General features: G+C 37.1%; 1 protein-coding gene and 2 non-coding genes across 15 annotated transcripts in view; 2 read left to right on the forward strand and 1 right to left on the reverse strand.

Annotated features, from left to right (window-relative positions):
* Window positions 1-13,374, reverse strand: part of Birc6 (baculoviral IAP repeat containing 6) — a 242,185-nt gene that overhangs the window by 207,289 nt on the left and 21,522 nt on the right. The window lies entirely within an intron of this gene.
* Window positions 6,322-6,458, forward strand: LOC111757776 (small nucleolar RNA SNORA2/SNORA34 family). The gene has a single exon (XR_002792063.1). It is a non-coding gene; the product is annotated as a small nucleolar RNA SNORA2/SNORA34 family (small nucleolar RNA).
* Window positions 11,880-12,016, forward strand: LOC111757784 (small nucleolar RNA SNORA2/SNORA34 family). The gene has a single exon (XR_002792071.1). It is a non-coding gene; the product is annotated as a small nucleolar RNA SNORA2/SNORA34 family (small nucleolar RNA).

Here is a 13,374-nt window from a genome sequence, read left to right on the forward strand (position 1 = left end):
GAATAAAAACTTCGTTGAAAGCCAGGTATGGTGGCCCACTCCTGTAATCCCAGCACTTGGAAGGCTGAGATAGGAGAATCATTGCAAATTTGAGGCCAGCCTGGGCTACAAAATGAGACCAAGGCCAACCTAAACTGCATAGCAAGACACTGTCTCAAAAAGACAAAAACAAAACCAAAAAACAAAAGAAAGCTTCCTCTGAAAGTATTTGAAGCAGATTATAGCAACATGAGGACAGAATCTCAGATATTGAAGACAGGCTTGCAGTTAGCCACTAGGAAAAGAAAGATTTCTCAAAAATAGCAAGGGATCATTAGAAAACAATCCAACAGCTGCTAGATGAGACAAAGAGTAACAACATTGATTGGAGTCAAGGAAGAAGCAGGAGATACCACAAATGACATTTAAAAACGTTCACAGACATCACAGGAGAAAACGTTCCTAATAGAGAAAAAGAATGTGACACAATGAGGCATACAGAACTCCAATTAGCCATGATCAAAAAATATCCACAGCTAGGCATATCATACTCAAGATTCCAGAAATTCAACACAAGAATAGAATCATAAAAGCTGTGAAGAAAAGAAACTAACCACCTATAAAGGACAACCCAAGAGAATCACAGCAGATTTCTCAATACAAACTCTCAAGAAAACAATAGCTTGAAGTGAACTACTCCAAGTTCTAAAGGAAAACAACTTTCAACCCAGATTGATGTACCTTGCAAAAAAACTATCTTTCAAAATTGATGGAGAAGATACTTCCATTACAAAGAACGTCTGAGGAAATTTATGATCACCAAATCATCATATGAAAATGTTCTGAAGGACATTCTATAAACAGATAAGGCTCCATGAACCCAACAGAAGGAATCCACCAGGGAAGGCAAACAATTAGAGGGGAAAACGGGGAGAGGGGGCCCCACAGGAAAATAACATGACAAAGATAAGTCAGTATGTATCAGTTACAATCATCAATGTTAACAGTCCCAATTCATCAATCAAAAGGCACACACTGGCAGAATGGATCAAGAAGCAAGACCCAACAAAATGCTGCATACAAGAAACAAATTTAATTCAAAGACTGAAGAGCAAAAAGTGGAAAAAAAATACTCCATATGACAGGAATCCAGAAAAAAGCAGGGGTAGGGTAACTATTCTATTTGCAGACAAAATGAATTTTAAGCTATGACTGATAAAGAGAAAGAAAGCTACCTCATCCTCATAAAGGAAGCAATTCAAGAAGAGATAAAAATCATATATATACAACAAATATTACTGCATCCAACTATACAAAACAATTACTAATAGACATGAAAAATCAAATAAGCCCTAACACAATTGTATTGGGAGACCTCAATACCCCACTAACACAAAAAGTCAGATCAACTAGACAAAAAAAAAAAAGCCACCCATAATGAAATATTACAACTAAATGAAACTTTTGAACAAATGGACTTAGTAACATCTATACACTGTTCCACCCCACATCAGAATACACATTCTTTGCTGTACATGGACATTCTCCAAAATAGACCACATATCGTCTCACAGAACATGCTTTACGTAAAGGCAAAGGAATTCAAATTATCCCATGCATACTATCAGACCACAGTACAATGGAATTGGAAATCCATGACAAAAGAAACCACAAGAACTTCACAAACCCATGGAAATTAAACAGCACCCTATTGAACAACCAATGGGTCACAGATGAAATTAAATTAGTTTTTACAGTTGAATGATAATAACAATACAACAAATTGAAATGTGGGACACAATAAAAGCAGTCTTAAGAGGGAAAATTTATAGCAGTTAACTATCCGTATAAGGAAACAGAGCAAGTGCATTTAAACAACTTAACGTTAAACCTCAAACTTCTAAAAAAAGAGCAAGCTAAGCCAAAAGCTCACACCTGGGAGAAAATTATAAAGATCAGAGCAGAAACTAACACACTAGAGACTAAAAAAAGAAAAAAATACAAAGAATCAATAAATTGAAGATTTGGTTCTTTCAAAGAGTAAATTTACAGACCCTTATCAAACCGTATCAAAAAAAAGGAAAGATGACTTCCAGGAGAAGATGGCGGACAGATAGCATCAGCTACGGAGGCTCTCTGAAAGACCCAGCTTAGAATCCAGAAATGGTGCGGAGTAAGGAATCCTAAGCAAGAGAGGAGATATGCCCTGCTGACCCAAGAACGAACTGGGCTGAGAGAAACCAACTGGGAATGCAATCCTGGTGCTATAACAGAAACAGATAAAGCCTCATCATGGAAGCTGGAGCCTGTGCCATTGGAAACCACAATTTGGGTTTCCTGCTGCCGCGGCTGCATCTAAATAGGCTCGGCAGGGAGACAGACGCGCGAAAGCTCTGAGAACAGGAATTGGTGAACGAAGTTGAGAGCAGGAAGGGCGGGGAGCCTTACATCAACCTGTGGTGAGTGAGAGAAACTGGGACTCTTCCATGATCTAGGAGGCTCCAAAAGAGGACATTCTGGGACCAGGCAGACTTGCCGGAACAGGGCGCTGTAGTGACTTCAGTCACATATCCCCCTCACAAGCGGAAGTGGTGAGCAGTGCCTAGCTTATATGACGTGCTGGCTGAGACCCAGTAGGCTAGCACAGCCCAGGTCCCAGCACCTGAAGGTGATCTGGAGGGGCGGGCCCCACATAGGCTGCCTGGTCCGTAACTCCCTGGTGCACTGCAGTGGGCGGGAACACCTAGCCGGCCCAATTCAATCAGACTGTAGCCCACAAAGAAGGAAGCTGGGCCTCCTATATACACTTGCATATATAAGGAACAAAGAATATGGGAAGAGGGAGCAACAAGAAAGGTCCCTCAGCCCCCAATCCTGAGAAACAGGCAATAGCGGACACCGCACCAATAGACATAAAGCGTTATCTCCAGAGCCTCATAGACGAGTTCAGGAATGAAGTTATTAATGACCTGAAGCTAGAAATAAGCAGAATAGTTAGAGAAATGCTACCAAGAAAAAACAGATGGTGGAATGGAAAAACAGAAAAAGAGGGGAGAATTGTTTGAGGGAGAAAATAGAGAAAGCATAGAATACGTGAAACAGGTTCAAAGAGATTACCAGGAAACTAAAAACTCTATCAAAAACTGGCATAACAGCTTGAAAGAAACTAAGGATAGATTATCTGAACTGGAAGCCAGATTTGTAATATGGGAGCATGAAATGAAAAACTTCACTAGAAGATGATAAGAGGATCTATAATTTAAGAATTAAGAACATTAAAGAAGTAGGAACACAAACAAATGAACTACAAAAGCTACTCGCAGAAATAATACAGGAGAATTTTCCTAATTCAGCAAAAGGTAAAGTTACTCAGATGTACGAAGCATTCAGGACCCCAGCCACCTACAACCCAAACAGAGCTACACCCAGGCATATAATAATCAAAATACCAGAAATCCAATATAAGAACAGAATATTCAAAGCCATCAGAGACAAGAAACAGATCACTTACAAGGAAACACCCATCAGAATTAGAGCAGACTTCTCGGCACAAACCATCAAATCACGAAGAGCGTGGGGGGAAATAATTCAAGCTTTGAAAGATAATAACCTCCAGCCAAGACTGATATAGCTTACACAACTATCCCTGGAAATTGATGGAAAAACAAGGTGCTTCCAGGATAAAGAGGAACTGGGGGAATATGCAACCACCAATTCAACTCTACAGAGAATACTGCAGGATATTCTAAAAAAGAAAAATATGAAGAATCCAGAAATAGTGGCAGAGAGGCCACAATGAATGGAGCAGAAAACAAAATGAAGAAGACAAACTGACAACTAATGACAGAAAAAGAGCTCAACAGAAATGAGGCAGAGAAGACTGGATGATAGGAACAGCTATTTTGGAGAAAACGAAGTCCTAATAGGTAATGCTGATTTAGTATCATCTTGTTTTGAAGTCTCATCAAGCTTTTGCTCTTCTGTCTCCATTGGTCTTAACATGTTGCATCTTATTGGATTTTATTATATGTGATAGTATAAACAAAAACCTTTATAGTCAAGGAGATTATACAGAAAGCATTATTCATTTTCTGTTGCTGATTCTAAATACCCTGTAATACTGTCATTCTCTTGAATGGTTTTATATTGTTTTGATATACTTTATGCTACAGTATACGAAGTTATACTCAAAGATTTCAAGGAAAGAGACAATATGGTAACTACTTTTATGTCGGGATTATCTTGTGGTAAAACACAATTTTGCTTAAATGGTTATGTTTTTTTCCGCGCTGTTTTGTTGTTATGCCCTCTTTTATCTCAATCTCCATTTTATTATTTACTTTTTTATTTTTATCCTTTTAATTAAGGGAAAAATAAAAAATAGCAGGATATATTATAGTAACCCAATTTGACTTTCCATTATCTTGATTTAAAGCCCTGTATTGCTCTCACCATCTTGTTTTGACTGATGTTCCTCTATTCTGTTTTGCTTGATAGTACCAGGTTCGAAAGTATAGGCAACAGCTGTGAAGATAGTGGGATTCATTATGACGCCCATTCTGGTTGACTATTATCTACTTTTGAAGACCTGTAATGTCTCCAATGTTTTGGTTTTGTTGGTTTCGTTCTTTACTGTTTTGTTCAATTTTATTATAACTGATGATATAGGCAATTCTATTAGAGATAGCGGGAGGCATTATGGTAACCATTGTTGATCACCTTGTATTATGTTTTTGCATTATCTATTATATCCACCCTTTTGATTTGACCTACTCTGTTCTGTTATGTCACATTTGGTTTTACTCTCTTCCAAAAAATGTAATAAGAACTGTGGGAGCAATAAAACCCAAAATGTGTAATAGTCATTGTACAAAAGAGAGGAAAAGAAAGTGCTCTAAAAGATATAACTGCATGTGTATTTAAGTGTATAAGACAGACAATGATATTACTGAGTTTTGTTGGATCATTGAACAGAACTATTTGGTCTCACGGTTTGAATGTCCACTATATAAGCTTTAATTTTGTAACTTGAACAAATATTTCTAAGATGACAATATGTAATCCATTAACTACTGATTTCCTACTGTTTATTTTTTTTTTCTGAAATTCTGTATAACTTGTACCCTTTTTCTGCTTTTTTTTCTCCTTAAATAAAATTTTTTTAAAAAGGCAAAAAAAAAAAAAAAAAAAAAAAAAGGGAAGAGGGGCTGGGGATTTAGTTCAGCGGCATAAGCACCTGCCTTGCAAGCAGGCGGTCGTGAGTTCGATCCCCAGTACCGATAAAAAAAAATTTTTAAAGTATAAAAAAAAAAAAGGAAAGAAAAGACTCAAACCCACCATTAGGAATGAAAGAGTGAAATCACAACAGACACTGCAAAACTAGAAGATCATCTATACCTACTTTGAAAACCTGTATTCATCTATACCTACTTTGAAAACTTGTATTCTAGTAAGATGGAAAATGCGGAAGAAATGGACAAATTTCTAGATACATATGAATTACCAAAGCTGAATCAAGAAGATATAAAAATATTAACTCAGTATCAATCAATGAAATTGAAGATATAATTAAAAATCTATCAACAAAGAAAAACCCAGGCCCTGATGGATTTACTGCTGAGTTCTACAAGAAACTTAGAGAAGACCTAACACCAGTACTTCTCAAGCTCTTTAGTGAAACTGAATGGGAAGCAATACTTCCAGATTCATTCCTGGAGCAAGCATTACCCTGATACCAAACCCAAAGAAAGATCCAACTAAGAAACAAAATTACAGGCCAATTTCCCTAATGAACACAGATTCAAAAATCTCCAATAAAGATGTTAGCAAACAGAATGCAATAAATCGTCAAGAATATTATGTACCTAAGGAGCATTTACCAGGGAAGCAGGCATGGTTCATCCTATATAAATTTATAAATGTAATATAGCATAGTAACAGAGCCAAGGACAAGAATCATATGATTATCTCAATAGATGCATAAAAAGATCTTGACAAAGTCTGGCATGGTAAAAACCCTGAAAATTGGAACAGATCGCCTTTATCTCAATCTGATAAAAGCAATCTACAACAAACCAATAGCCAACATCATACTAAGTGAACAAAAACTGAAAACTTTCCCTCTAAAACCAGGAACAAAAAAAGAAGTCCATTGTCTCCACTCTTAACACAGTCCTGGAAACTTTAGCCAGAGCAATTAGACAAGATAGAAATAAAAGGAATAATAATAGGACAGGAGTAAGTTAAACTTATTTTCATTTGTAGATGACATGATACTCTACATACAAGACCCCAAAAAATCCACTAAAAAACTGGTAATAAGCAAATTCAATAGTGTAGCTGATGGCCCTGAATTAAGACCAGCAGCTTTCTGACGCTGTTGGTTTCAAACAGGAGCCTAAAGAGATGTCTTTCTATGGTGTGTTGTCCATTTCAGAACTTGGGCAGTGAAATGGTCAATTCATTAGAAAGAAACAACTTGAAGGAACCCACCCCCCACCCCAGTGAGCGGCTGTGAGTGTGGCAGGCTCTGTTGGGAAACCAAGCAACCCCCTCACTGCCTGTTTTGTTTTGTTGAACTTCAATGTACATGAAAGTCTAGACCAGCTAACTTCCCCTATTGTCTGGTTTTGAAGACCTAAAACGCCTTCCTCATTCTGTTCGGATCAGTTTTATACTGTGTTGTTTTGTATGAATTCTCTGTATGCGAAGACATGGACAACTATTTGGAAGAAAACAAGAGACAGTATGATAGATAGTGAAGATCGCAGGTCATGTAGCTTTGAAATTTATATCTCTTACATTGCTTTCTTATGTTCTATTTTGTCCTGTATTGTTGCATTTAATTTACCCCCTTTAAAATAAAAATTTTTAAAAATAGTGTAGCTGCATACAAAGTCAACACTCAAAACTCAATGGCCTTCCTGTACTCAAATAACAAACCTACTAAGAAATCAGGAAAACAGCATCTTTCAAAATAGCTCAAAAAGAAGTAACGAAGAAGCAATCTAACCAAGGATGTGGAAGACCTCTACATTGAAAACTGCAGTACTCTGAAAAAGGAGATTGAAAAGGATATCAGAAAATGGAGAGACTAGAGGCCAGGGATTTAACTCAGCAGCATAAGTGCCTGCTTGGCAAACGAGAGGTCGTAAATTCAATCCCTGGTACCAAAAAAAAAAAAAAAAAGAAGAAGAAGAAGAAGAAGAAAAAGAAAATAGAGAGACATCCCTTGCTCTTAAATAGGAAGAACCAATATAGTAAAAATGGCTGTACTTTCAAACTGTTATACAGATTTAATGCAATTCTGATCAAAATTCCAATAGCTAGAGAAAACAATCCTAAAATTCATTTGCAACCAATACAGAGCTAGAATAGCAAAGGTAATCCTGGGCAACAAAGGCAAGGCAGGGGACATCACAATCCCTGACTCAAAATTATACTATAACTACTATAATAAAAATGGCATGATACTGGCAAAAAAAAAGAAACAGACCCAAAGGCCAGAGGAACAGATTATAGGATGCAGAAACAACTCCAGACATACTACCCACCTTATTTTTGACAAAGGGGCCAAACACATTCACTGGAAAAAGCCTTTTTAATAAATGGTGCTGGAAAATCTGGCTTTCCAAATGCTAAAGATTAAAGCTGAACCATATCTTTCACTGTGCACTGAAGTAAATTTGGAATAAATCAAAGATCTTAAGATTAAAACAGAAGCCTGCTGAAAGCTCGTAAAACTCTTGAAGACACTGGAGTAGGCAAACACTTGATGAACAAAACCCTAATTGCACAGGAACTATCACAAAGAATCAACTAGGATCTCATCCTATTGAAAAGCTCTTACACAGCAAGAGAAACTACCAACAGAATAAAGAGACAACTCACCATAAGGGAGAAAATGTATGCCAGCTATAGCCCAAAGTAATTACTATAGAGAACATTAAAGAACTCAAAAAAAAAAAAAAGAAAGAAAGAAAGAAAGAAAGAAAGAAAAAAGAAATCAGTCCTCCCATAAAGACCCAATCCCAAAATGGGCACCTGAGATAAATATACACTTCTCAGAGGAAATACAAACAGCAAATAAGTATGTGAAAAAATGTTCATCATCATTGGTCATTCAAGAGATGCAAATTAAAACAACACTGAGATTCTACCTCACCCAAGAAACAATGGCTATTATCAACAAATGAACTGGTGGGAGTGCAGACTGGTGCAACCACTGTGGAATCAATGTGGAGATTTCTTAAAAAACTAGGAATAGAGGTTCCATTCGACCCAGCTATTCCCCTTCTGGGTATCTTCCCAAAAGAATTAAAAACATCATGCCATAGCAATATATGTGCACCCATGTTTATATAGCACTACGATCTGTAATAGCTAGATCTTAAAAACCTAATGCCCATCAACTGAGGAATGGATAAAAAAGATGTGGTGTTTTTCTGTAGTAGAGAACTAGTCAACATAAAGAAGGATAAATTGGAGACTTTGATAGGTAAACGCATGCAACTTGAGCCCATATTCTTAAGTTAAATAAATCAGATACGCATGTGTAAACATCTTATTGTCTCCCTAGTGTGAGGAGCTGATAAAAACAGTATGCGCGTGCGCGCGTGTGTGTGTGTGTATGTGTGTGTGTGTGTGTGTGTGTAAAACGCTAAAATAATTATACTACTGATTTCTCCAAGTTCACTGAACGAAAAGACTTGTGCTGGTATTGTCCAGACAACTGAATGCAGATTTCTTATGCTCTATGATTTGGGGATGACAATGTGCAATGTTATGTACCATTGTTGCCCCTTGATTGACATGTTTTGAGATCTTGTTTTCTTTTTTTCTTTGAAATAAAATGGATTTTAAAGAGAAAACAAATAGAAATAATACTGTATTAAAAAAAGGAAACAGGGTCAGGGATATAGCTCAGTGGCACAACTGCCTGCCTAGCAAGCACAAGGTTGTGAGTTTGATCCCTGATACGAAAGAAAAAAAGACAAGAGAATACTGGATAAATACACATGATATATGTAGTCTATTCTCAAACAGAGTATGTATAGGAATAAGAAAATACGGTGAAACAGGTAAAAGTGGTGGAACTGAGACAAAAAAAATTTTTTAAAAAGGGGGGGCCTGGGGATTTAGCTCAGTGGCATAAGCGCCTTCCTTGCAAGTGTGTGGTCGTGAGTTCGATCCCTGGTATCAATAAAAATGAAAAAGACAAAAAAAAAGTGGTGGAACTGGGTAAAGGATATATATAAGTTATTTGCACTATACTGCTTTTGTAATTTCCCTCGAAATTCAAAGCCATTTTGAGACAACTGTTCCAAATTTTAAAAAATTAACTACTTGCTGTCATTTATTGCAAAACACTAAGCATGACATCAGTATGGACAATTAGAAAATAACCTCAAGTTGGGCACAGTGGCACACGCTTTTAAAACTAGCATTTGGGAGGTTGAGGCAGGTGTTTAAGACCAGCTTGAGCAATACAGTGAGTCTGAGATGAGTTTGAACTACATAATGAAACCCGGCCTCAAAAAAACCAAAAGTAAACAAAAAGCTTATAAGGGCTTTATATCTGGAGTAAAATTATAGGAAATACTTTTACAACCTGTTATGGGAATTAGTAAAGCCTCTAATTCAACGACCACTCAAAAGATATAGTCATCACTATCACTGAAAGTAAATGTTTCCTGACATTCCTAAAATTTCTCAGAATGAGAATTTGAGGTCTCACAAAACACGAAACAACACACAGATGTTTCAGATACAATTTAAAAGTATGAAAAAGTCAGGCATGGTGGTGCATGCCTATAATCCAATTTGAAAAGCTGAGGCAGGAAAAACACCAAGAGTTCAACTCCAACTGGGCATAGTGGCCGATACCTGTAATTCCAGCACTTGGGAGTCTGAGGCAGGAGGATTATTGAGAGCTTGAGATCAGCCTGGGCTACAAAGTAAGCTCAAGGCCAACTTGAACTGCACATTGAGGCCCAAAAAGACCAAAAATAAAATAAATTAAATAAAATAAATAGTACAAGGCCAGTCTATACTACATAGTGAGAATAAATCTCAAAAAAAATTTTAACATAAATAATTTCTTCCATATAGAATTTCTGTAGGCTGGGGGATTTAGTTCAGCGGCACAAGCACCTGCCTGGCAGAAGAATTCTTATAAAGGGACTTTAAAGAATGACCAAGTAGAATTGTATCAGAGAGGAAACTCCCATGGACAAGGGATTCGGATGCCAGCATATCCCATTCTAATTTCCTACCACAAGTCCACAGAACACTCTTATTTGTCCTGTGAATGACTCAAAACAAGAAAACTATTAAAAGAAAAAGAAAAAAGAAGAGCTGGGTATTTAGCTCAGTGGTGTAAGTGCCTGCCTGGCAAGAGTGAGGTCGCAAGTTTGATCCCTGGTACTCCCCCCAAAAAAATCATCAAGGCTCTACATACCAATTTCTAAAACCATCAATTAAACATGTTATAATCAAGGAGAACTAACACCAGATTATTATAGAGTTCTGAAGCTCTATTGCCTTAAACTAACACAAAATTGATGAGCAACTAGTCCATTATTTGTATGAAATAAAAAAAAAAATTCATGTAATTTCTGTAGCTGAGTCCCAGATATGGAGATCTGAGGTTCATGTTAGCATATACCAGAATAATCTCAGTAATACAGTAAAACAATGTATTTACTGGCAAGGCTAAGGCAGGAGTATTGCCATAAGCTGGAGGTCAGCCTGGGTTACATAGCAAGGCCCTGCTTCAAAAAAAAGGTGTTTACTGGTCACTCTTGGTCACTCAGTACAAAAGAAATACTATGAAGTACAGGAACACATACGCAAAATCCTGTAGAGACAATTTTTATATCTGTAAAGTATACATTTTTAAATGATGAATTCTGTTTTGATGCTTTGGAGACATGCGATTAGTTAACCTACCATAAAAATTCTCATTCTCTCAAAATTTTCTCAGATAAATACAAACTGGGAAAATCTCCCAGGGTTTTTCCAATGGATTTCTACACAATCCTGGGATACCATAAGCTGTCATTAAAGAAACCTCATGAGAAAATGAGAAAAAGTCAACTATTTTAAAAACTACTTGAGGGGCTGGGGATTTAGCTCAGCAACATAAGCGCCTGCCTTGAAGCAGGCAGTCGTGAGTTCAATCTCTCGTATCGATAAAAAAAGATAAAGACAAAAAAAAAACTTGTATTCTACAATTGTAGCATACTAACATAACAGACACTTGACTGAACAATTTCTTCAGAAGTCTTTCAGGTCCATATGGCATGCTGCACAGAATCACAATTATCTGGTTCATTATTTGGCTACTCGGTTTCTGATTCGAGTTAGGGAAGGTTATTCATACATGTTGGTGACACAGAAGGGAGACAGTAGAGTAGTGTCAGCCAGTCAGTCACACACACAGACACACACACACAGCTTATTTTAACAATTATATATGCAAAAAACCTATTTCCAAGTAAGGTCATATCAAAAGGCTCCACATGGAAATGAATTTTGGGAGAAAAGTACTCAATGCATTCTCTTCCTCTACTCTTTTACTCAGCCTAACAAATTTGACACTACTCAGAAACAAAGAAAGAAAGAAAGAGAGAGAGAGAGAGAAATTTGAGAGAGCTGGTGGGTGATAGAGCCTAACAATATGTTGGAGAGAAAATATAGTGATTTGCTCCTATACAAAATCCAGATTTCTATGAGGGAAAGTATCTTACAATTAACAAAATTTTGTAAAACTTCTTACCTTCTTGCAAGTTAAACAAGCCTTCCTTAATTAACAAGTAACAAGACCAAGAACAAATATTTTCCAATTTCAGTTAAAAATGAACTCCATGTGTACTAGAGTCTGGCCCAAAACAGTATTTCTGGCCCTGAATCAAGGCCGGCAGCTTTCTGATGCTGTTGGTTTCAAGCAAGAGCCTAAAGAAATATCTTTCTATGGTGTGTTGGCCACTTCAAAACTTGGGCAGTGAAATGGTCAATTCATTAGAAAGAAATAGCTTGAAGCACCCCCCACCACCACCCCACACCCCCCACACCCCCTACACACCCCCCCACTCGTGAGCAGCTATGAGTGTGGCAGGCTCCAGGATGGGAGCCTCCAGCGTTTACTGGGACCCAAGCCATGCTGGGACCTGGAGCACCAGGAAAGCAAGCAACCCCACCCCACCACCTGTTTTGATTTTTGAACTCCAATATACATGAAAGTATGGACAGCTATTTTGAGGAGAGCGAGAGACTCTAGGACAGCCATTAGTGACCTCCCTATTGGCTAGTTTTGAAGACCTAAAACACCTTCCTCATTCTGTCAGATCAGTTTTATACTATGTTGTTTTGTGTGAAACCTCTGTATGCCAAGACATGGACAACTATTTGAAAGAAACCAAAAGACAATATGATAGATAGTGAAGATCTCAGGTCATTTAGCTTTGAAATTTACATCTCTTACATTGGTTTCTTATGTCCTATTTTATTTGGTTTTATTGTGATTAATTTTACCCACTTTAAAATAAAAATGAAAAGATTTTAAAAGAATGATTTTTGACAAGGAGACAAAAACATTCATTGGAAGAATCAAGAGGGTCTTCAACAAACCGGGTCTTCTGGAAAACCCGAATGGCTAACATGCAAAAGAAAGAAGTTGGGTCTTTACATACATAATTTAAAAAAAAAAAAAAAAAAAACGAAACAGAACAAAGACCAACCATCACAGAAGAAAGCTTAGGGGAAAAGTTAATGACATTGTGTTCATTTTATTTTTTGGTACTGGGGATCGAACTCATGACTTCATGCTTGCCAGGCAGGTGCTTATGCTGCTGAGCTATATCCCCAGCCCAATGACATTGTATTTGACAATGATTTTTTGGGATATGATTATCAAAGGCATGGGCAACGAAAGGGAAAAAAAGAGGCAAATTGAGATTACGGACAACTTTAAAAATTTTGCAACAGAAATGATACTGTCACCAGAGTATGACAATATTTGCAAATTATAAATATAATCAGAGATTAATATCTAGAATGTAGAGTCCTTCTAAAACTCAACAATTCAAAAATAAGCTAAAGACTTGAATATACATTTCTCCAAGGAAGATACACAGAGTACCAACAAGCACATGAAAAAATGCTCAACATCACTAAACATTAATACAAACCAAAGTCACAATGAAACATAACTTTATACTGTTAGAACAGCTACTACAGTGTTGGTGAAGATGAGGAGAAATTGAGGTTCTCAACCACAGATACAGCGGTTACAGAAACAGTGTGGATGTTCACGAGAAATTACAAATACAGCTTTTATATGATACAGCAGTTTTGCTTCTGGGGAAATATTCACAGCATTGAAAATAGACAAGC

The sequence above is a fragment of the Cavia porcellus genome, unplaced genomic scaffold, assembly GCF_034190915.1.
Source record: "Cavia porcellus strain 051 isolate PalLab524CR breed Dunkin Hartley unplaced genomic scaffold, mCavPor4.1 scaffold_1, whole genome shotgun sequence".
Lineage (NCBI taxonomy): Eukaryota > Metazoa > Chordata > Mammalia > Rodentia > Caviidae > Cavia > Cavia porcellus.